The following is a 23509-nucleotide window of genomic DNA, read 5'->3' as shown; positions in this document are numbered from 1 at the left end:
TTACCACACAACTCGGTTCTCTCTCTCTCTCACTCGCTCTCACGCTTGGAGTCTGATGCTAGTTGCAGAGGAGGCAGAGGCAAATGCAGATGCAACCTCTCTCGTAATGCATCCATCAACTTCAATGGAATGCCATTCAATCAGAATTTCCTTCCTTCCATCGTCTCTCGTTTGTGTTTGTTCTGCACTTCGTTTTGCGCCGTTTTGCATTTTCGTGCAGTTTTGCCATAAAGGAAAATGAGATAAATTCCTGCCCCTAAAAGCGGGAAAAAACGCTGCAGGTGCCACAGAAAAGTTGCACACTCTTCCGTGCACCCGAAATTTCAACTTATGGAATATGGAAATTGTTAAGATAAAGTTTTTGTTGCCGGAACCGAATTGAACATATTTGTTAACCCAGTTCTGGCTTGTGGCAGAGTGAGAGAGGGAGGGTTGAACAGTTGATTCGGGGAAAGTTTCTGAGACAAGAATATGATAGCTTAATTGGAATAGTCAGAGAACCAGAGCAAGAGCAAGAGCAAGAGCAAGAGTAATTAAAAGTTTTGTTGGGGGATATTGTGGCGAAAAGTTGAAGACAGAACCTCTTCTCATAGAAATACAATAGAACCAGTCGGAAAGGGTTGCTGTTGCATCGTCACCCCTATATGGTCTTTTGCTAGCTATTCTATGTATGCATGTATGCATATCTTGATGCATGCGATTGTCACCCCTATATGATCTTGGGCTAATAGTTTTCCCTTTCCCTATTCATTACCATTTCCCTGTGCATATGTTTCCACCCCTATATCTTTAGTATGATCTAATTTTGATCGCCTTTCCTGGCAGGCAATTGAAAGCCGCAATTGATTGATTCGATTCGATTCCATTCGAAGGCTAATGAACCGCAATAAAATTCATTTGGACTACTTACAATTTTTTCTTCCCCTCGGGGCGTTTCTCTCTTTTCCGTCGCCCCTCTTTTCAATTGAATTTTTTTAATTACAGCAAAAAAATTCAAGAATTTGGCGTTTTCCTCAACTGCTACTACTCGTGTATTGAAATATTTTACTTTCCTCGCGCCTGTCATAAATATTTTAACAGGAGAGCAACGCAAATATTTTAAACATAAAAATTGGCAAGCAAACGGGGGAATCGTCCAAAAAGAAGAAATCTTTTTTCATTGAAAGCTATAGATTGATGTGGATGTGGATGTGGATGTGGTCCGGGGTGTGTATAAAAGATACAAGAGAAAACGCATTTTCCAAAATATTTACACAGAAAAAATGAACAACAGAAAAACGAGAGGGAAAATAAAACTAGAAAAAATGGCGGGAAAAGCACAAATAAAGAACAAATAAAATATGAACGAAGGAGGCAGCACGAACAGAAGCAGGAGCCAGGCCAGGGCCAGGACCAGTAGCAGGAGATATTTTATTTTTCGGCTACAATTTTTGTCGCCCAGCAATGTCCTGTGTGTGTCCTCTGTGTAAATGGGCGGGTGTGTGTGCGCTTTTGTATCTGTGTGAGCTGCAGTAAATAAATATACGCGTATCTCTGATGGGGATTTATGGCAATGAGAGACAGTCCCCCCCCGTTGGATGCTGGCCTAGGACTTAAATAAATGATAGATTGAAATTTATATAGCCTATGGCACCCCCCAGTCACAGTCTCAGTCCCAGTACTGAGTCCCCTCTCTGCTGCTCATCGGCCACACTCATATTGCACATTTTTAGGACCATTTCGATAGGTTGTGAGAGCGAGCGGTGGAAATAGGTATCAAAATCCTCCTCAAAATCCATGACGTATCTATGATAATTCCCTTTCCAATTTGCTGGTTGTAAATGCCAGAGGAAAAGTGAAGTTTGCCAGCATTATATCAAACTTTTGCGCCCCAGAGATACGAACGAGTACGAGTATGTATGATAATTCTTATTGAAATATTTTCCACATTTGAACATTTCAACATTTGAAATGTTTGTGAATTATTTGCATTGATTGAAAAATCACTTTCAAATACCATTCCTCTCCGGCTCGCCTCGCCTGCTCCTTTGCCCACAGTTTAGATTGCATTTCCATTGATACATACAGATATTTACACAATTTTCGAACAATGTTTCATAATTAATTTTTGTGCTTTGCTTTTCTAAACCAAAGCCAGAGGCAGGCGCCACCCTTTACCACAAATTCAAAATGCAATAACAAAAGTCTAGGCCCACAGCTGGCAGGGGCAGCAGGGAATTACTCTTACTATGCTTGTTTTCCCCACCAAATAATACAACTTTTGCCAAAGGAAACATCCAATGCAATTTATATGAGCCAATTGGCCAGAGAGCTACAATGGGAATTTTCGGATGCGGAAATGCAATTTCCAGGTGAAATTATTATTAATTGTTATGAAAATGAAAATGAAAATGTAAAGCAGATTCCCCAATACCGAACACACGAAAGGATTGTTTAAATATGTAATAGTCGTAATGCTCCACGCTGCGCTAGCGAATCGAAGAGCGAGAATTGGAAATTAGCCAAATGGAACTTAATTTGCAAAAATGCAGCACCAAAATTCAGATTTGTCGAGAGAATGCAGAGGGCCACGCTGGACCACATGCCGAGCTGAGAGATGGAATATATTTCCCTGGAATTTCAGATTTTAAGAGCTAGAAATAGTGCAGATAAAAGCGAAATCAATAGAAAGTAATCAAAAGCTACAGATAGAAAAGGTTATCCTTAAAGCTATTGCAGTTTCCTTTGAATTTGCATCCTTTTTGGCATAAACTTCGGCCAGAGTTAGCCACAATCCCCATACGGGGATCTCCTTTTTCCAAATAAATTTCCCATCAAATTGTTTCTCTGGTTATTTGCACCACACACAAAAGCATCCAAGTGGCAGGCAGAGGGTCTGTTTCTAGCCCTGTCTCTGTGGCTGCTGACTGTAAAATTAATTTCATATGGCAAATGGCTAAGAAAAATGTTTTGCCGTACAATCCATGAGGATTTTCTACCACACATTGGAGAAGCACATTCCAAAAAAGCTAAATAAGATGCCTCCACACACATCCAAAAACCCCAAAAACAGAGCTGAACAGAAGCTTCAATAAATAAATACTCTCACTTCTGTGTGTGTGTGTGTCTGTGCCCCCTCGAACCTGCTGGATTCTCAGAGTCGACTCGTTTAATTTTGGGAAAGCGCACTCAAATGTTAATTTCATTTCCCGTTCGCCTTTTGTCTGCAATTCCTCTCCACCTTCTTGTTCCCACTCCACGCGTTCTCTGCCTCTGATATGTATAAAAAAAAGATGATATTCGTATTTAATTTCAATTTCAAAGGATTTTCCATGTATTTATTCAAGGACTTTATCTTAAGCATAAATTACGGGCCAACGAACGAACGAGCGAGCGAACGGGTGCGGGCTCCATTTGGCTTTTCGTGCACGACTCTGGCTTTCACCTACTTTCTCTCTAGGTGGGATCTTCTTCTCCATGGGTATCCCCAGCCGAACCCTGGCCAAACATTGTCTGAGTCTATGTCTCTGACTCTGGTTCTGGCTCTGGCTCTGGCATGGCTCTGACTGGAAGCTGCACGGTCTTAGCCTGTTTGCCAAACTGTGGCTTCCAGGTTATCCTTCTGTATCTCCTGCTCTCCTTGCCTCTGGCAAAGTCCTTGTCTCGTGCTGAACGTCGTGTGCATTTGGTTTTCATTTACATATGCGGCTCCTTAATAATCCTTTTGTGCACAGGCGACACAGTCGGGACAGGACAGGACACACACAGCCAGCCAGCCAGCCGAGCCGAGCCGAGACGAGCACAGTGAGTGGCGCACACGTGCGTACAAGGAAATGTTTAAATATATGCAAATCTAGTTAAGTGTAATCATTTAGCACAAGCAGGAATAAAAAAGTGGCCCGTACCCGTACCGTACTTTCTGGGGAGAGGGGGTGTCCTCAGCATCCTGAAAAAGTTGCCACGGAAATTAGAATTTGAATGCATTTAACGAACGCTCACAAATGGGAAGTTATCCCACAATGGCCAGGCGATAATAAAGTTATAAATGGTTCATTTCATGGCCCCTGTGTGTTCTCCAATACAAAAATGTCACCATGAAAAGCATAAGCATTGGATGGGGGTCTTTCTAGTAGGGTTACTCAGGAGCAGAGAATAAACTGTATGATCCAAGATAGCTTATGCCAGACATATAAATGTGTACATACGAATAGAATGTACTTCCTTGGATATAATTTCACAAGTGAGTTCATTAATTCCTTAATCAAGTGCTCATTAATACCCATAATAGAACGAGTACCCCTGCTTGGGCACAGCCCTGTCTGACAGCTAGGGCAAACACACTCCAGACAGAACCACTCGTACGAGCGAGTACTCGTACGCATCGCATTACCAAGTGTAAATAAAATAAGAAAAAATTGCTAGAGAATTGCGGGAAAAGAATCCATTAACGCTTTGTGGCATTGCATTTAAGCCCCCGTGTATCCTTGTGGAGTACTGCGGCTGCTGCTCCTCCGACGGGGTACACACGACTAACGAGCGGCGTTAGTTTAATTTCTAGAGCAGCCAACAACTGAAGGAATGAAAAAATTTCATACATAATGAATGCAAATGCTTTTGCGCTCATAATTTCATCATCATCATCATCAGCACCCAAGCGATGATCATCAGCGCTCTCCTGCCGCACACTATCACTCAGCCTCGCACTGATTTCTCTGTGTGTGTGTTGCCCTCTGTGGTTTGGCAGCCAGGACGTTTCGTGTGTCTGCAACGGATATGAGGCAAAGGCATCACAAACAGAGGCCGACACCGAAGAGCATATAGCGCAACAGAGCGGGAAAGAGGCTGAGCTGAGCTGAGCTGAGCTGGGCGGCTGTTGGTGGCTGCTGGCGGCTGGGAAAAGCGGAGTAGAGCAACGAAGTTGGTTGCCTATTTTCAAAAACACGGCATAAGGATAACAACCTCTTAACCCAGTTTTGTGCAATCCAACTGCAGCCTGCCAGACAGAGGGAGAGAGGCAGAAAGTCTGCCACAGATACAGATACTCTGCTGCTGCTGCTGCTGTTGGAGAGGCTCTGATTCTGAGGGTCTGACATCGAGGGGCGTATCCTTGTGCATGTCCTGGGCTACCCATTTTAAATTGAACTGTGCGCATTTAAGCGTAAACTGACAGCTTGGAAAATCGAAAGCAAAAATAAATTGTCTAGTGAACTTGGTGGTCCATGGCCCAGGCCCAGGCACAGACCAGCACCAGCACCAGCACCAGGCCATGGCCCGACACAGCTGAGCTGATTGTAGCCTTTGGGCTTAGTGTCAGCCAGCAGCAAGCGGCAAGCGGCAGGCGGCAGGCAGCAGGCAACAGGAAGCAGCCTGGGTGGCAAAGGACAGTGGCAGGAAATGGCTTGCTCTCTCTGTCGCTCCCTGCCGAGTGTGTCTGTCTGTCTTTGGCTATTAATTGAAATTCGTTGTGCTTAAAGCCTCCCCCCGCCGCCGGACCTAGCCAGAAACTTTTAAAGGCCGCCCTACATCTCGGTGCGTAGTAGGCCTTGAAGGACATTACCAGCAGCAGGCTACAAAACTTGTCGCCTCAGACTCCGCTTCTGCTCCTACTCCTACTCCTACTCCTAGTCCAACCCTGGGCAACCGACCCTCCCGAATAGCATTTGCATATATATCATCTCGTATATCCTTTTTGTCCGAGCCCTGGCACACGGTGTGTTAAAACTTTGTCCCTTTCTCTGTTCACGAGATTTGCATAGAGCGAGGGTTATGTTGTGTGTGTGCATGGGTGTATGGGTGTATGGGTGTATGGGTGTATGAGGGACCATATATCAATCCTTCAGTGGAAAAACTAACTCTGATAACCGGTTTTTGGGCCTCGTCACGCTTTAGGGTAACCCTTGGGTACAGAGTCCTGCTGCTGTTGCTGCTGCTGCTGCTTGTTAGAGAGAGGTAAACACAATATGAAAGTAATCCTAACCAGCCAACTGGCAATTGTAAACGAATTCGGTTTGTTTGGTTTTGGATTGGAGCGTTCCAGATCCAGATCCCGATCCCAGGGGCAAGGACTCGTTTTTAATTAAGAAATTTCGGGTAAAGAGTTAATGAAGCATGAATCGGTATTTGCAGAAGGGTGAGAACTCGTTCGTAATCGTAAATAAAATTAGCATTCACTTAATTCTGATCAGTGATCACTTTTGAGCACTTTTGAGCACCTGCTTTTTATTTGATAAAATCTCAAAACTGCAATCCCCTAGGGGAACTTTCCCATTTTTCTAACTTTGTCTCTACTTTGATCCCATGTTATCTATGTTTTCTCTTACATAACCTCACTTTCCATACCCATATATAACCTCCCTTTTTGTTTTGAGGCACACACTGGTGCAAGTGCAATTGCTGATTCCCCCATAATACACGCTCAGAGACGGGTACTTGCCATGTCAGCAATGAAATCGAAAAGTTGCCAATGCTCACCTGCTGCTTCTGCGACTGCTCCTTCTGCTGCTTCTACTCCACCTGGTGCACCGGGACTTGTAAAGGGGTTTTCACGGATAGTTTTTGGCCAAACTTTGTGTGCCCAGCAGGGGTGCCACCAGTGGGTGGCAACAAAAAACTTTTCCACAATGCCTTTTTACATATTGAGACTCTCTCTTTTCTCGTTTTCCTTTGCTGCCTTTGCTACTTAAAGTTTGCTTTTTGTCTTTGTATGTACATATACACCGCCCGCCTGCTTTCTCTGAGACTTCTCTCTGCGGAGCAGTCTCAAAGCTGTGCCTCGACGCTGGGGCTCTTTTGCTATCCAAATTGTGAGCAAATTAATTGAACGCAAAGAAATGCAGAAGGCAAACACGAAGACACACAGAAAAGGCTGGAGGAAATCAGGGAAGGAAGGACTGAGATGACGTTGAAACTTCTTCTACTATATACCTGTCTGGATCCCTCTGCTGGTCCCTCTACTGCTGGTCCTGTTCCTGGTCCTGGTCCTGGTCCTCTTCTTCTGGTTGGTTTCCCGACCAACTTGCTTGTTAAATTTAAAACGCTTACCAGTCTGGTCTGGGCTGTGCTTTCACCTGAGGGAAAACCCTAAGCGTAGCAAATAGAAAGAGCTGAATGGAGCGCTGGGAGCAGAGGCTACGACTAGTGGATGCTCTGGCCAAAGGTTGGGGACTTTTGGATCAACAAAAGGATGAGCAGGAACAGAGCAAATGTTGACGACACGCTCGACAGCGAGGTTTCTCTTAGGGTAGAAGTTAGCTAGCTAATGCTAGCTCAGTTCATTATAAAAAGGAATCAGAAACTGAACCTGCAACAAATCGACTCTTTTTGCTACCCTTCAGTTTGGACTAGAGAAAAAATGCTCAAAGTTTTTGCCACTCATTTTTTTACACGCAGTCCTTGGGCTTCTGGTGCGAAGCTCAGACTTTTTTGGTCTCCTTCCTTTTCGTTCACTCGGGCCCAGGCACAGGCACAGGCCCAGGCCCAGGCCCCACTGCTAATCCAGGACAATAAGTGTTTGTCGTTGGGATTTAGACAATTATTCACGTTAAGTTGACGTCTGAGACGGGGAGCCCAGGCAACTGACAGTTGCGATTCGCCTGGCTCTCTGCCACTGCCACTGCGACTGCCGCTGCCGCTGCCTCTGACTCAGAGTCCTACCTCTGCGCTGTGCCGCCGCCTGTTCCCATTTCTGGATGGAGTCTCTGCCTCTACAGTTTTGTAATTTCTTCAACGTTTCAATTTGTCCCGGTCTGGATTTAGCTTCTCTCTTATTTTTGGTCTCATTTCTTTTTTTCCAGGTTATTTCTGAGAATTTTCTGCGACTGTGGATGGGCGGGGGGGCACACGCAACATTTTGTATTATAAGCGCATTTGGGTTTTAAGGTGTCAGCAGCCGAGGGACTCGACTCTCGCGTTGATATGTCATCTGGAAATAATTTTTATTTATTCGTTCGTTTGCCCCCGACATCGTACGCTAAGCCGTCTGGCAATTTTACGATGACATTTCTGCCTCTTACGAGCATTCGGAGGGATTTTCGTTTGCTAAATTTGCAATATACATTTTTCATACTGAAAGAAGGAAACGAAACGAAACGATACGAAAGAAAGCTCTGCGCTGCCGCACCCACTCGAAGCGCTTTATTTGATTTCGTCGCCTCAATAAAAAAAAAAAAAAAACAAAAAACAAAAAAACCTCAAAGAGAACTCCTTACTGAACTCTCTCTCTGGGCGTCTCTCTGTAACCCCAGCCGGGATGTGTGTCCGGGTACCCCCGTTCTGGTCCTGGTCACGTACGGAACATAAAAGTATTTACAAATAATATTTCCATATGGTAAGACGTGACAAAGACTCAAATTAGCGATGGAACGTTTATCTTCCAATGAAGGGGGCTGGGACCTCCCCTCCCTACAGCCTACAGCCTACAGCCACCTACCAGCAGCTGGCCGTATAAAAGTCTGGCCATAAACAAACATCGGGGAAGTATCCTCGTAAACATCCAATATCCGAGTGGCCCATAGAAAATATTTCCTTTATTTTTTCCCATAATTTTAATGCCACGGATTGAACCTTTTTCTTTCTGTTTTATTTTTGGGGCAAACTTTGGTCCGAACCGATGGAACGAAGCGATGGAGTGTTTAGGCCATTAATTTAATTTTATGTTTGATTTTGTGTACGTTTTTTTACCTTCCTTTTTTGCTTGTTGGAAATTATTTTGTTTGGCACTTTTAATGGTCTGCATTTGGCGGCGGCAACGTTTTTTCTTCAGGGAACTTAGGAACTTTAATGACCCAAATTGGTGTCCGGGATTTTGTTCTCGAAAATATACTTAATGGAGCGACTGGACTCTAGACGGAAGAATGAAGAGCCTGAAGAGCTAACATTGCTTTTGAGATTTAGGTTTGATTGAGGGAAAGTGAAGTTGCAGGGAAATAATTTGAATGAGGTTCGGTTTCTGGTCCTCGGATCTCCCTCTGCTGTTTCTGCTGGTGCCACTCGCTGGTGATCTTCTCAAATAGTAGTCAAAGTTGTGGCATCATTAAGCTGCATTTATGATCCTCACATCGTTAAGCCAACGCCAGGGGCCATAACCATCCTCCTGCTCCTCTGCTCCACACATTTTTATGCGCCTATCAACGTCTACGACTAGCAGAAGTTTCTTTTCAGGCTCGGAGCTGCTCCTTCTGTGGGGCAACCTAAGAAAACACTTTTAATTGCTTGAACTTATTAAACAGCTGCCACTGCAGCACCAGCACCAGCTCCTGCCCCTGCATCCCGTGGCAACTCCAGCATCACTTTTAGTATTTGCCTCATATCCTGCAAGACAAAAAAAAGAAACAGAGACAGCAACAGCAACAGCAACAGAAACAGAAGAAGGAAAACTCTTCTCCGGCTGCATAGACAAAGACAAAGACCCAAGACTTGGCTTAAGGTCAGCAACTTTTATTTCTTGGCCAACACTTGCCGATCCCAAGGAGGCCCCAGCCCCGTCTGAAGTGCCTCCAAGCACTGCCCCATCCTCCATCCTCCATCCATCGCTCGTCTCCGTCTGCTTATCTATTCCATTCCTCGACTCCTCTTCCTTGTTTTTCCCCCCCGACTTTCGCGCTGTTGTTGCGCTCATTTTATTGTTCTTGGCCTGGCCAACACCAGAGTCCTCTCTACGGCTGCATTTTGGCATTTTGCAGCACTCGCTTTTTTTTGTTGGTTTTTATTTCTTTTTTTAGTTTGAAGTTTAATGCCAGAGTCGTGCCTCATATTTCGACGATGGAATACAATAGACGATGAAACAACAACAGCGGGAACAACAACAACAACGTTCAACTAAGGCGTGCCAGAGGGACGGAGGTGTGTTTTTTTGGTTTTTCTACTTTACTTCCTAGAGGGTACTGCGATTTTGTAGAGAAGTAGGAGGATTTTTCTATGATTTCATGTGAATATATTTGTGATCCGCAATGGTTCTCTCGCTTCAAAGTAATTATTTAGTTCACTATTATTTCATTATTAGTTCTTTTGTACATATTTGTATGACTATGTTCTAAGGTTGCTGGGAGTTCCTTTTAAAAATGTTGCACTTAATCCTTAATAAGTTTCACCAGGGGAACAAGTTCGCACTGTAAAAACTCCATCAAATTTCTCACAGCAGATACTTTTGTGAGGGCATCTAAGCGTTCGCCATGGACTAGCTAGCATTTATTGCTGTGTTTTTCTTTTCTTTTGTATTTTTTTTTTGGGTGCTGCACAAGTAGTCGACGCTTTTGGTGGTGGCTACACGGCTACAGCTTCAGATACAGCTTCAGAGCTACAGCTCCGGTCTTCAGCTTTTGCTTTTGCTTTTGCTGGTTTGGTAATCCGCCTCACTTTAGCACTTGAGCGGCATCTCCTCACTCTCAGCTCCTGCCTCTGCTTCCCTTGCCCCTGCCACAGCCACAGCCGCTTTTGCTGTTGCTGTTGCTGCGTGCCTCCCCCATTGTCCGCTGCAGATTGAGCAAAAGTTGTTGCCCGTCGCTCGTTGTTTGGTTGCCAGTTTGCCAGCCTCTGGGAAGTGTGAACATTTTGGGCAACACTCGACAGCCCCGGCCCCCGGACTCTTCCCCTGCCCCTGCCCCTGCCCCTGCCGCTGTCACGTACCCCTTGGCCCGAACCGCTTCCCATGATCTCCTCCTGCTCTCGCGGCTCAAAAGGTGTTGGTAATGATGATTTTGAATTATTCATGATTCACGACGATTGAAATTATTTGCGCGCGTTCGTTCGTTCGCTGCTTCGTTCGTTGGTTGGTTGGTTGTTAAAGTTTTGCTGGCCGCCGCCGCCGTCGCCGTCGCCGCCGCCGCCGCGTGTTGCAAGGAGTCGAAGTTGGAGTCGCACTTATAAGGCCGAAGAAGCAACAATAGCCGCAACATCAGCATCAGCATCAGCAGCAGCAGATTTGCGAGGGGTGTTCCTGTATCTCGCGTTCAGTTTTACCTTTTCGCTTTATGTTAAATCATTCAAATTGAACAAAAAGAAAAACACAAAACACAATAACAGCAGCAGCAACAATAGCAACAACAACGACAGCAACAGGAACAAGAGGAACAACAGCTGAGGCCCTGCTAGGACATGCATGGAAAGTGCTGGGTACATGGGCAGAGGGACCACAGGGGTTAGAATGTTCTCAGGGGATGGCATGGGATGGGATATATGGTTGCTGGTTAGCTGCTAAGCTGGGTGCGCTGAGTAGATGCTTCTTTGGATGGCCTCCGAAAGAGATTTGCCACATTCGAACTGCACTGTGGCATTGACATGGGGCAGGGCAGGGCATGGCAAGTCCTGACAAGGCCTATCAAAAGTAGTGCTCTGTTTGCCTTTGTGTTTTTCGCAGCCGATTCCCTAAGCAAACGAAATGTCATAAATGTAGATCCTGTTCATTTCGACGTTTCAATTTGGCTTGGGTTAATGCAGTTTTGGATTATCGGGGATATACGGGAATGTGCAACACCAAGAGGGGCAAGGCTAGAGGGTGCAGTGAAGGCTAATCTGGGCTAGGAGTTAATTGGGAAATGTTTGGTACAGTATAAAGTAGAATTTGGTTCTTGAAATCGAACCAAAAAGGATTGAGTAGACGTAAAGGATACTCCTTTCTCTCTCTCTCTCTCTCTCTCTCTCTCTGTATAGATGATTCATCAAAGAAGTTTCCCATGCACAAAGCTGATTCGTAGACCAAAGTATTCCTCCCTGTGGAATTTTCCACCTTTCCATGTTCCATTTTCCGCTCATTCAGCATTTGGTCCCAGCCTGCTGCTGCCCTTATGGGTTGCCAATTGGCACTATGGATTGGGATTTGGTCAAAGTCATTTTGCGCATTTTCAATTTGGCCAAAAAACTTTCGTTTCCCCACTCCACGGACTCTGGAGGGCTCTGCTCTGGGGCAGGTTCTGGCTGCTTTTGTAGTCTTAGCGCATTCAGGCTGCTAATTAGGCGGCATTAAGATTGTGCCACCCCCATCCCCCATCTAACGTGGCGCCCCCTCCCCAGTAAGCGCATTAGATGCTTCAGTTGTGACGTTTTTCGTTTGGTTGGGGGAAGGGGCACAAAGTCAAAACGAGAAAATAAATGCCAATAATTTGGTTCTCTCGCTCAAAACCAATCACCCAGCGCACACACACAGTGACTGCCAGCAGTCTTTTGCCCTTTTCTGAATGGCCAAAGAGGAGCTGGGGCTGCCTGGGGGGAAACACAATTTAGTTTTTCTTCTTTTTGGAAAGGCTAACGAACTATTTTCACAGAGACGAAAACGAAGTCGAAGTCGAAGTCGCAGCCGAATGCTGTTTGAGGGGTCCCAAAAAAAGTGCAAGCCAGGCCAAAAAGAAGTAGAAAATCAAAGGAGAAAAAGGTTTTACCTCCCAATCCGCCAATCCCGCATTGCTGCTGATGTGGTTGTTGTTGTTGTTGTTGTGTTTGCTACGTGCACACAAACTTAATTTGAAGTTAAAATGTAGCGCCAAGTGTAGGGCAAACAAGGAGAGTGGGAGGAAGGAGCAGGGAACTGGAACTTGGCAAGTGCCCTCACAGAGGGGCTCAAACTGGGCTCATCTTGGCTTTTATGATCGAGTTAATTTGAATTTTCAACAAGCCATCAGCTGAGACAAAAAGATTTGCTTCCTGGCATTCAACAGGAGTGTGTGTCCCAGCCTCAACCTCAACCCTTTTCCATCTCCGCCACTCACCCTACTTCTCGACTCTCTGTTGATGCCACTTTGAAAAGTATTTTCCAGCCGCATGTGTCTGGTATAACTTTTGGTTGCTCCTGTGGTTGCGCCATCCGCCCCTTTTTTTTATTTTGGTGGATCCTGGCCAACGTTTTTCGTACGTGTCCCGTGTGTATGTGCATAGGATTTTCAATGCCTCCGCCTCCTCCACTCTGGCTATTGATTTTCATACAATACATACATTTCTGTGTGTGTGTGTTTCCTTTTTTCCTTTCGTGTCCATCTGATTGGCTGCTCCTGCGCCTGCATCCAGGTCTTTGTCATCGCTTATATATACTATATATAATCGTATATGTAGCATCAGATTCGATTATGCGATTTAATCTGATTTCGCACAAACGAATGATTCAAATGCAAATAACACAAATACACACACACACACACACACACACACACACACACACACACACACACTCTCCCGAGGGGAGCGAAAGGAATCGAATTTTGAGTTTTCCTTCGTACTCTCCCCCGTTTCTCTTTGGTTAATAGCTTTCGATATATAACAAGCAGATGAAAGCAAAAAGATTTGCATTACAAAACAAACGACAGGTAGGCCAAAAGGGGTTAAGGATGCTGTGTGGGATGGATGGGGAAGGAAGGGGTTTGGGGCTGAAATCGGTTTAGGGTTTGAATCGGGTAAGCCCTGGGTAAAGTCAGGCCAGGACCGGCAACAGCGACAGCACCAGAACCAGAACCAGAACCAGAACATACAATTAGTGTGATGGGGTTGGCGGCAGAAGGAAAGTTGATTGGGTTGCGGTTTGTCTGTCTGTTTGCCAAGGCAACAGGAGGAGAGTGCGGGGTACGGGAGGGGCACTAACAAAGCCGGGTTAAGCTCAATTATAATGGCTTACATATGGGGACTTTTAGTTAAACGCATTTCGGTGGTTCTTTCAATTTGAATTCAAAGTGAAAGTTGAATTGCAGACAAAAAGTTCAATTTGATAAGGGATAAAGGATGAAATACGTGTGGGGAATATGAATACCGACAGATTGAATAAAAGGATAAGTCAGAGAACGTAAGGAAGATAAATAACCTCAAGGAACTTCCATTATCCAAAAATGTAGCTTTACGTTGCTACAGTTTTCGCTCATCAATTAAGAGATCTGAGCGACGCCTCTGATGCCACAACTCTCATCAAATTAAAGCCACTTCCCACTGCAGCATTACACCACTCCATATGTTGCAATCATTTCGTTATGCCATAATCATAATTAAGTTGGTTATCAACACCTTCCATTCTCCTGTCCATTATATTCATTCCTGAGCGCTTCTTGGGAAAACTTCCCACAATTGCGGAATGGTCCCTCTAGTCGGGACTGCGATTGCAGTTTCTTTGGCTTGTACTTCCCACAGATTATCACAAATTAGATGCAGTTCGAAGTCGGAATCGGAATCGGAATCGGAATCGGAGTCTGCTGTGGCACACACATGGATCAATCCACATGCCTTGCTCAAATTAAGTTTCGAACTTCAACACCATTCCGTGTCCCTGCCTCTATACACTCCCATCCCATCCATCCTCCCACTGTTGCAGCAGCAGCTGCAGCAGCAGCATATTCTCCCCTTCTCTTCAACCCATTTTGATGGCACATAATTTTCGCACACTGTGCATGACGATGCCCCCGCCGACTCGTACTCGTGTATCTTATGGATGCACCTCAATGCCTTTTTCCTCATAACCAACACGTACGAACAATTCACGAGGCGGCGGCCTCCACCAGAGGTGCTAATGCTGATCAACAGTAACTGATACCAGCAGACAGACACAATTCCCCAAGTCAGAATACGAATACGAATACGAGTAGGAGAGTCCAGGCCAGGTCCAGGTCCATGTCCATGTCCGTCCTGGAATAATGCAAAGAAGCCAGCAGCAACAGCAGCAGCAGCCGCAGCAGCAGCAGCAAACACAATGCAAAAGCAAGAAAACAACAAAATTAAGTCCAACTTTGGCTGGCGAACAATGCTGGGATGGTTGGATGGCTGGCTGGGATGCTGGATCTATCTGGGATGCCGAATGCAACGATGGACCGACCGAACGACCGACCGGTCGCAACGCCCGCTGGACCTGTATCTGATGCGGCGGCGGCGGCGGCCCAGTCCAGTCCACGAGTCGGAGTTCAGTTTGGGTCCAGTGCCAGAGAGCCAAAACACAAATCATCTTCCAGCGCTCACGAAATTGTTGCGCAAACTTTAAAAAGAAACGGAAAACAAAAGCAAAATCCCCAAACAAAGAAAAAAGCAACAGCTACAAGAAGAAAACTCCACAGTTTGTAGACCGAAACGAGGGTACTCTTTTTGATATGAGTCCTAGAAAATGGTCAAACGATTCACATTCAGAGTTAGCTTACATGTAAACTAACAGGTTTTAGAGTGGAGCGAGTGGAAGTTATAGACAGAAGGAAAACATTTATTATGTTTAATATTATGTTTTTATTTGATTTATTTTGTTTGCCTTTTTTGCATGGGTAAAGCATACATTCAGTGGCTAGTGAGAGCGAGTAAATAGTATGCGTTTGGTGCCGTAGCAGCTTTGTTCTCTGCCAAGATATACCCTCTCGATAGAGTGCATCGAAATCAGAGTAAAAAGCCAAAGCGTGAGAGGGGCTGGTCTCTCGGAAACAAAAGGAGGCGTTGGTGTTGGTGTTAGCCGATTGTGGTTGTTGCTGTTGTTACCTGCATGGCAATGGCAGTACTGCCGCTCCGCTCTGTTCACTGCCTGTGGATCTGCAGATCTGCGGAGCTGGTTGCGCGCGGGGGTTCGGTGTGCAGGGCGATGCGGAGTATGTGTGAACTCGCAAAACGTGACACATTTATATCACTTCGTTTGAATCGCAAAATAATAATAAATATAATAGCAGCCAGCGTTCGCTCGCTCTGTTCGTTGCTGGGGGAGTCCCTCTGCCAGCCTCCCCCCCTCTGTCACTCTGTCTGGAATCCCTCTCGCAGATCTGCAGTCCGATGGCCGTGCCCAGGTCTGACCTGCCGACGCCTGGCTTGGGGAAGTTTTCATATTTATTTCACTCGCCGCTTCTCTCCGCTCTTTTTTTTTTTTCTTTCTCAGTTTTTTTTCGGTTGGTTCGACATTTTTGCGCTGCTGCTGGCGGCAATTGTTAAAAAATTTAAACACAACCGAGAGATAAAGAGAATGTTGTGCCTTCGGGGGGTCAGGGTTTGGTCAGGCACTCGATGTCACGAATACCCTAGAAATAGGTGCGAATGAATGGTGAATCAGCAACCAACCTGAAGCTCTGTCTGTGTGTGTTGAAGATCCACCGAGAAGATAGCTTCAAAGACTCTAAAATTCCGCTCCAGCAGAACCTCCTTTCTGAAGATCTACTCTACAGGGTAACCGCAAAAGATGAAATGTCACTGAAGATGACCAGCAGCGCTTCCAGGTAGTCAGTCAGAGGTCCCACAGATCTCAGATCGATTCCCTGCGCCAACTTCCTAAAACCAAAACCAACTTTTTTCGCCTGAAAACTTTGATAAAATTCCTTTTGGTGTGGAAGCGCAGAGCAAGAGTTTCGTTATTTTTGGGACTCTTTTTTTTTTTCTTTCTTCTGTACTTTGTCGCTGCTGCTTGCAAGGGGCAAGGCATTGCCCCATTTGACAATATACGAAATATTGCACCCCTGGGCATGGATCCAGAGCCCAGAGCCCAGAGCCCAGACCCCAGACCGTCCGCTTGGAGTTGTCAGCGGGAGGACAAGCAGCAGCAGCGGCAACGTCGGATGTATTTGTGGCGTATAATGTTACATCTGCTTAGCGGAAAGATAAATCAACGGAGCGAGGACCAGGACCGTCGTCCCGTCGCTTGCATCAGCTACCAGTTCCTATTCGAGCAGCATCCATCCCGGCTTCCAGCTTCACAATTTTCCCCGTTTCCCAGCATCAGGCAGCAGCGCCAAACGTCGCACTCAAGTTGACAATGATAAATAGTGAAAAAGCGCCAGGCAAGCAGCCACTGGCTGGCTGGTTGGTGCCGAGAGATGTGGAGAGGCAGATCCATGAGGTGACAGACACTCCAGTCCCCAGGTTGTGGCAAGTGGTGAAAGTTTTGCCCCCGTCATCATCACGGCAATGGCTCTCTATGTACTGTGTGTGTGTGTACGAGGGAGCGTTGATTGAAGTAAAACATTTCGATTAAAGTTTATGAAACGGCAACCTCAACCTCAGGAAACCCCCTCTAGGAACACCCCTTGGTCAGAAATTAGTATCTACGGATACGGGAGGATTGGGTGAATCTCTCTCTCTCTCTCTCTCTCTCTCTCTCTCTTTCTCTCTGTAGTTGATTAAAAGTTTTGTCCAACTTGGAATACTGCAGGAAGAGGCGCACCGCTTTGAATATCGAACAGGAAGTGTAGCCAAAAACTTGGGGTTTGAGGTTCGGGGCTCAGCGGTCTGTGGGCTGGCAGCCTCTCTCTGTATCAGGTGCTGCCGTTGACAATCAGTTTTGTGTGTCTCCTTTTCTTGGTTGCTGCCTCTCCTGGCAGGACAATATTTCTTGGCCGCAGAAAAATAAAAACAGAAAATGGAACCGAAACTTTGCTGGCTGCCCGGGGGAAAATAAGTTAAGCTCAAGGCGAAACTAAACACTCTTTGAGGTACAAATTTAAATATAAATAAAGTGCCAAACAAGGTCCCACCCAAGAAGAAAGACTGCGGAATGGAGGCAGCAGGCAGCAGGCAGGAGGCAGAGACCTGGGGACAGGAGTCGTTGACGTTGCACCAAAGCAGCTGCAACAGCACAGGAGAAGAGGCAGCAGCTCGGGCGAGGTAAACCCTAAAGGAGGCAACACGACGAGTATAATAAATAAATAAAAAATGCAACAAAATGACATTAAAGGTAAATTCAGCAGCTCTTTGGTAGATTTTTAGGTGCCACGAGGATGCTGGGAGAGGGGGATGCTGGGCCGAGTGAGCAGTAAGCAAACTTGATGGGACGCAGGGGTGACAGGAGGAGTCAGTCCTACCCCAGGCACCTCGGCACCTAGGCACCTAGGCACCTAGGCACCCAGGTAACAGAGAGACAGCTCACTGAAGCAGTCAGGCGGTGTGGAGGGGCAGCAAACGGAACTCTAGGTTTGCATACAAATAACGATGAGGAGGGGGTTGTAAGGACTGCCAGGACTGCTAGGGTCCTGAGAAGGTGTTGGCAGGGCAGGGGCAGCCAAGTGAAAATAACCAACGAACTGAACAGAATTATGCTAGCGGAAAGTTTCACTTGTAATTGGTTGGGTTTTCGGCAGGATGGCCTTCCCAGAGTTAGTTAAGGATGGAAAAGGGGATGGACTCGTAGATCTCGCATTTGCAGCAGATCTGACCCTGAGAGATCAGCCAGCAACCTGGCTTGGCAGTGAACTAGCGGCTTTCTGGAGAGTGGTTTCCTCTGAAGAGGAAGGTCAACAAAAATCGAAGCCAGACACACTCTGGACTTGGGTTTTCCATGCACTCGCGGCAGGATAGTTTTGCTCTGAACTGAAGTGGAGTGGAGTGGAGTGAAGTGCCAGAACTTGCAGCAGACGCTGTGCTGCCTTGCTGTTGTGTGTGTACATTGGGGGGCCATAAAGCAAAGTATAGTTCCGTTCTCGGGCAGCTCCTGGCAATATAAAATACCAAACATAACCCCCGCACATAAACAAAACAGAGAGGCATACTCGTACACGAGTATGACCCGCATGGAGTGTCCTTCCCTACCTACCCTACCACCCCCTGTAAATGTTTTTATTTACACGATTCTGTTCTCCCTCTCCCTGCACCCTGATCTCTTTCTCCCTCTGCCGCTCGCTCTGTTCCTATATGTCTTTGGTTGACATGATATGGGAGCGGAGAGTAGTTGACGAGAGGAGCAACAGCAGCAGAAGGAGCTGCAATTTTTGTGAACTAGTTTAAGTGCCCCATCATGAAGTCCCAAGTTTCTCGTTTTCACCAGGATTGTTTTACTTTATAAAATACACACACAGACACATCCTTGTGGAAGGAGCAGCTCGCTCTTGTGCTGCTATCGCTGCTGCATGGTTATGCAAAGTAATTTGGATGTGTTTGCTAGGGAGGTGGCTGGGATGCCAGTTGGGGGCAAGGACAATAAAGCATTTGGGATACTGCTGCTGCTGCCGCCTCCTGCTTCATAGTTTACTTTTGTCTGGGGTCTTGCGGCGGGTATAGGGTATAGGGGGCTGCGGGTTAGGTGCCTTGCTGGACTCTGCAAACAGCAGCGAGAAGAGGAGTCGAGGAGCAGCTGCAGTAGCAGCAGCATCAGCCTTGTTTTTGCTCTCCTTTCATATTTTTTTATGCAGCCCCATACACACAAATTGGCAGTGTGCGTGAGATGCCCCAAAAGCGAGTGAACGAGAGTGGAGAAGCTGCACATGACCCCCTTTTCCAGCAGCTGCACAGCCAACTGCAGCAGTCTGTGCACCACCTTGGACCCCACGCTCGCCCCACACAGCAACCAAGTGCAGATAATTTCATTTGAAGTATAGCAAAATACATTTTTTTCGACTCTACGCTTGGCTCAAGTTTTTCCTCTACGTCGAGTCATTTCCAGCTGAAGCTTCAAACGCTGTGGAGTCCTTGCTCCCCTTTTTCCCCCCTGGTGCAACAGCAGCAGAAACTCATTTCCTTTCGGGCTAATGATGTGGGTCAATTATGGCAGCCAAAAGCGAACTCCTTTCCGTCCCTGGTTCACTCTCTCGCTCTCTATTCAGATTTTGTCTACTGGAATTAATGGCATTAGTTTTGTGCATTTAGTTTTTGATTAAGAGAGGGATGGCGAGGGGACTGGCAGACTCTGGCATTACGTATGCCTTCGCATTTGGCTGAACTCTGGCCCCCCGAAAAAACAAAATTCTCCATCTGAAATCAATGGTTGATGGGAATTCCTTTTTCTGGATGAAAAGTTCTGTCTGCGGGCATATCCGTTCATGGTTTAAGAAACTTAAGAAATTACTCTCTGTTGATAATGTCCCCCTCTCTATCCATCTTCTTTGGTGGCAAATTCAGTGCTCGATTCCCGATTCCCACCCATATGGCTGGCCCAATGTCTGTGGCCCTACCAACCGCAGGCACGTTCCACTCAACTAACCACCTGTTCCCCCCTCACCTTTACCCCCACCCAACCGAATCCCTTCTCTACGCGTGCATAAAAATCAAATCTCTGTGTTTGTTATTTGCGACTCGTTGCTCACTTTTCACCGCGAAACATTTGTTGTAATATTTTTTACCAAATGTCAACGGAAATCTGTATTTTTTTTGTGGCTGTGTGCCCTCTTGCTGCAGCATGCACCCCATAACCTCCACCCCCCACCCGTTTCATATTAATGCTGCTTCAATTGTACGCTGATTGGCAATCGAGAATGTGACTTGCATGCCAGAGGAGGAGAAGGCCCCGCCATAAGGCAGGAGCGCAGATAGGGAACGAGACAAAGGCACGGTTGAGGGGCACGTTTACGGGGTACGGGTATTTGAATATCGTGGGTGGATGCGGCACTTATTAAATTAAAAACACACACACACACACACACACGTACAGAGCAGTATTGCTTATATAAAACATATATATAAATATATATATGTATATCTGTACATGTATCTCGTTTTTTTGTGCTATTTAACGTGTGCATGCTTCGGCAATTTGATTGTGGCCGAGCAGGCGTATGAAAATCAATTTCACGCTGAAACGCACCAAAAACTTTAATAATATTTGCGTCGCGGCACTTAACAGACAGCCCCGGACACTGGCACGGACAAGGCAGGCAGGGCAGGCAGCAGCGCAGAGGACAGGACACAGGATGCAGGACACTGGCTGTGGCAGGAGGAGGCAGGCACCAGAATACGAGACACACACACACACATGCAAAGTGGGCTGGGGTGGGTGAATTGAACGAATGCAGTCCACGAACAGTTTCTTTGAACAAAACATGAAATTCCAAACGGAAAATGAAAGGTTTTTGTAAAGCTCCAGAAGGGAGGTAAACAAACAAACAAAACAATTTATTAAACGATAAAGCAAGTTCCAACGCGATCTTTGATCGATGTTCAAAGTATTTGTTTTCTAAAGAAGAATTCAGATTGCCTCGATCTACGCCTAAGCTGATTTCTTTGGAAGACAATCATTGTTTGAGGCCCAAAGGGAAGCCCCAGCTGGAGTAGTCTTCTCACCAAAGTCCCCAAAGAGTCGGGCAGAAGCAGAACTCCCCCCGAGACACACATTTCCTGGGTTAGCAGCTCGAGAAGGAATTTATCACCTGGCCGAGAGCCTTGGAATCCGGCCGACAGCTCCACGCTGACAGAGGCAGGCCGAGAGCTAGAGTCAGAGCCAGACCGAGACCAGAGCCAACCTTCTCTCTCTCTCTCCAGCCAGCGTCAGACACTTGGCATAGTTTTGTGGCCAGCAGAATGGCTGGGAAAACGGGAGGTGTTTGGTGGAGGGGGAGAGAAATGTGCAGCGAGAGGAGGATCCTACACGTAGCCCTAACTTTTGCTTCGAACATAAAGTGCGCGCTAAGAATTTACCGCATAAATTTTGAACAAGTAGCAAAAAGAGAGCCGAAGGTAAAAGCCAGCCAGAAGTTGCAGGTGCCAGAAGGCTGGCGGAGTAGTGCGCGGGCCGGGTGGTGCCCGCCAAAGGGCCGATGGGTGGCCGTTGAGGGAGGATGGGAAACTTACAAACCGCACTTTGGCACAAAACTCACAAGACACTCATAACTTTTTATGTTGGTTCGCTGCACACACCACCCCGAACGAACCCAAAGAACCAAAGACCAAGACCAAGACCAAGACCAAGAAACTGAACCAGAACCCATGCCCAGTGCCAGTGCCAGTGCCAGAGTCAGGGACCAGGACGTGGACTTGGACATGGACTACTGCTGCATCTTGACCAAAAGAGAGCGAGGGAGAGAGAGAGAGAGGTAGACTGAGATCGGAGACCACCCCAAGATGCAGTCGAAGGCTAGCACTTGGCCAATTCCCTTGGCCCTCAAGTTTTTTTTTCTCCGCTTCGTAGGTTATTTTTTTATGTGTTTTGCTTCCTGAATCCCGAGACTGAGTCCCCCCCCTACCGCTCTGGCTGCTGCTGCTCATGTGTTTACAAAGTAATTACGCTGCTGAAATTAAATTCATAAGAAGCCCGGGAGGGAGGAGTTGGAGGCGACTCAGAAGGCGGCAAGCATTTAAAAAACATTTCTGTTGTTTCTTCAACGTCTTTTTTTTATGTGGCATGGCATAGTTTTCTGTTTCGCTTCGGGTCTCCGTCTGCTCTCCAGTTAATGCACGCTAAAAGGTTTTTTCCCGCCACTCAAAGTGGGTGGAGTGTGGGGGGTCTGGCTATGCAGATTAGTGGGGGATATTACGGCAAGGTATTTAAACGCGGCTTAGTCAGGGAGTAGACCAGGAGCAGCAGCCAGCAGCAAAGAAAAAGCTGAAGACCCACTTTGGGTGGCAAAGTTGTGAACAAGCGGACTTAGCAGCGGACGGTGCAGCAGTGCAAAGTTTAATTGAAACGGGGTTGGGGGAGAAGTGGTTGGACAAGCGGTATTAAGTGGCATCAATACAGCCAAGTTTTATGGAAATTTAAGAAGGGTTTTAGCAGTGCGCTCAAGCCCGACAAAAATCAGAGTGGCGGTAAGGAGAACCCCGAAGTAATTTGAGCGGATTTCTCAATCTCAGTAGCTTTGAAAACTAATCTCCAAAGAGAAATCCAATCAATTGGAAATTGTTGAGAAATAATGATAATAATGAAAGTTGCATCGATGTCCAAGCCGGAGAGTGAGAGGTGAAGATCACCTCCTGGAAGGTAATCAAAAAGGATCAAGAGAGGATAAATATGATATCCCACAGATATTGTTCCCAGATATAATTATACGATTTTGACCGACTTTTATCTGACTTTTAAAATGTAATCCAACTTTAAGCAACTTCTGGTGGCTGATTTCTGAATCATTTGGAATGCAGCAGGCGCTAGGCGTTACTCCTTGGGGGTTTCTTAGAAAACTAGAAACAATAAAATAAAGCACAATGGAACCGGAGGCGGAGACTTTCCAGCAAATAAAGGCTCCTGCTCCCCTTTGTCTTCTCTGCCCTTGCATACATCAAAATTCCTTTGCTCGCTTCGTTGCGCTTTCTGCCATTTCTGGCGCTGTTCTGTTCTGCTCTGCTCTGCTCTGTTTTTATGGATGGCAAGGAGCCTTAAAGTCCTTTTTCGTATATTTTAAAGTGGATGCGGCACAGATTTGCCCTGGAAAGCGGCAGGCCAAGCCATTTTACAGTTAGAAAAGCCGCAGAGGGAGTCCCCGAATAGCACGTGCTTCCCTTAACGGTACAAATGTGTCGTGTGACTGTGTGTGTGTGTATGTGTGTGTGTGTCTAGGATATGAAGAAGGGAACGTATTAATTTTGAATATGTGGAAAATCTCGCACGCCAATGCCGAGAGAGACCCGACCAGGAAATGCCAGCAATAATGGCTGCCAAAAGGGGCAACCAAATGGGGGAAAGAACTCCCCAGGCAGGCGGCACGAGGATGGGTTGGGTAGGCTAAAGCCCCAACAATGAAGATGCCAAGGCGATACGACAAGTACGTCAAGACGGAGAGTGAAGAGGCGAGTGTCTGTCTGTCTGCCTGTCTGTCTCTGTGGCTGTCTTGACTCCATCTGTGGCTGTCTCTCTTGCTCTCTGATGGCTCTGCCTACTGCCTGCCTGCTGCTGCTGGTAGGCCTTTTATTGCTATTGTCAAACTATTGTGTTTGTGTGTGTGTGTGTGTGTGGATGTGGATGTGCTGTCTCTTTCTT

At 46.4% G+C, this 23509-nt stretch overlaps 1 protein-coding gene across 2 annotated transcripts in view; it reads left to right on the top strand.

Annotated features, from left to right (window-relative positions):
- Positions 1–23509, top strand: part of LOC117579157 (MOXD1 homolog 2) — a 128726-nt gene that overhangs the window by 12019 nt on the left and 93198 nt on the right. The window lies entirely within an intron of this gene.

This window comes from Drosophila guanche, unplaced genomic scaffold (genome assembly GCF_900245975.1).
Source record: "Drosophila guanche unplaced genomic scaffold, DGUA_6, whole genome shotgun sequence".
Lineage (NCBI taxonomy): Eukaryota > Metazoa > Arthropoda > Insecta > Diptera > Drosophilidae > Drosophila > Drosophila guanche.
This window is presented reverse-complemented; position numbering and strand designations above follow the sequence as displayed.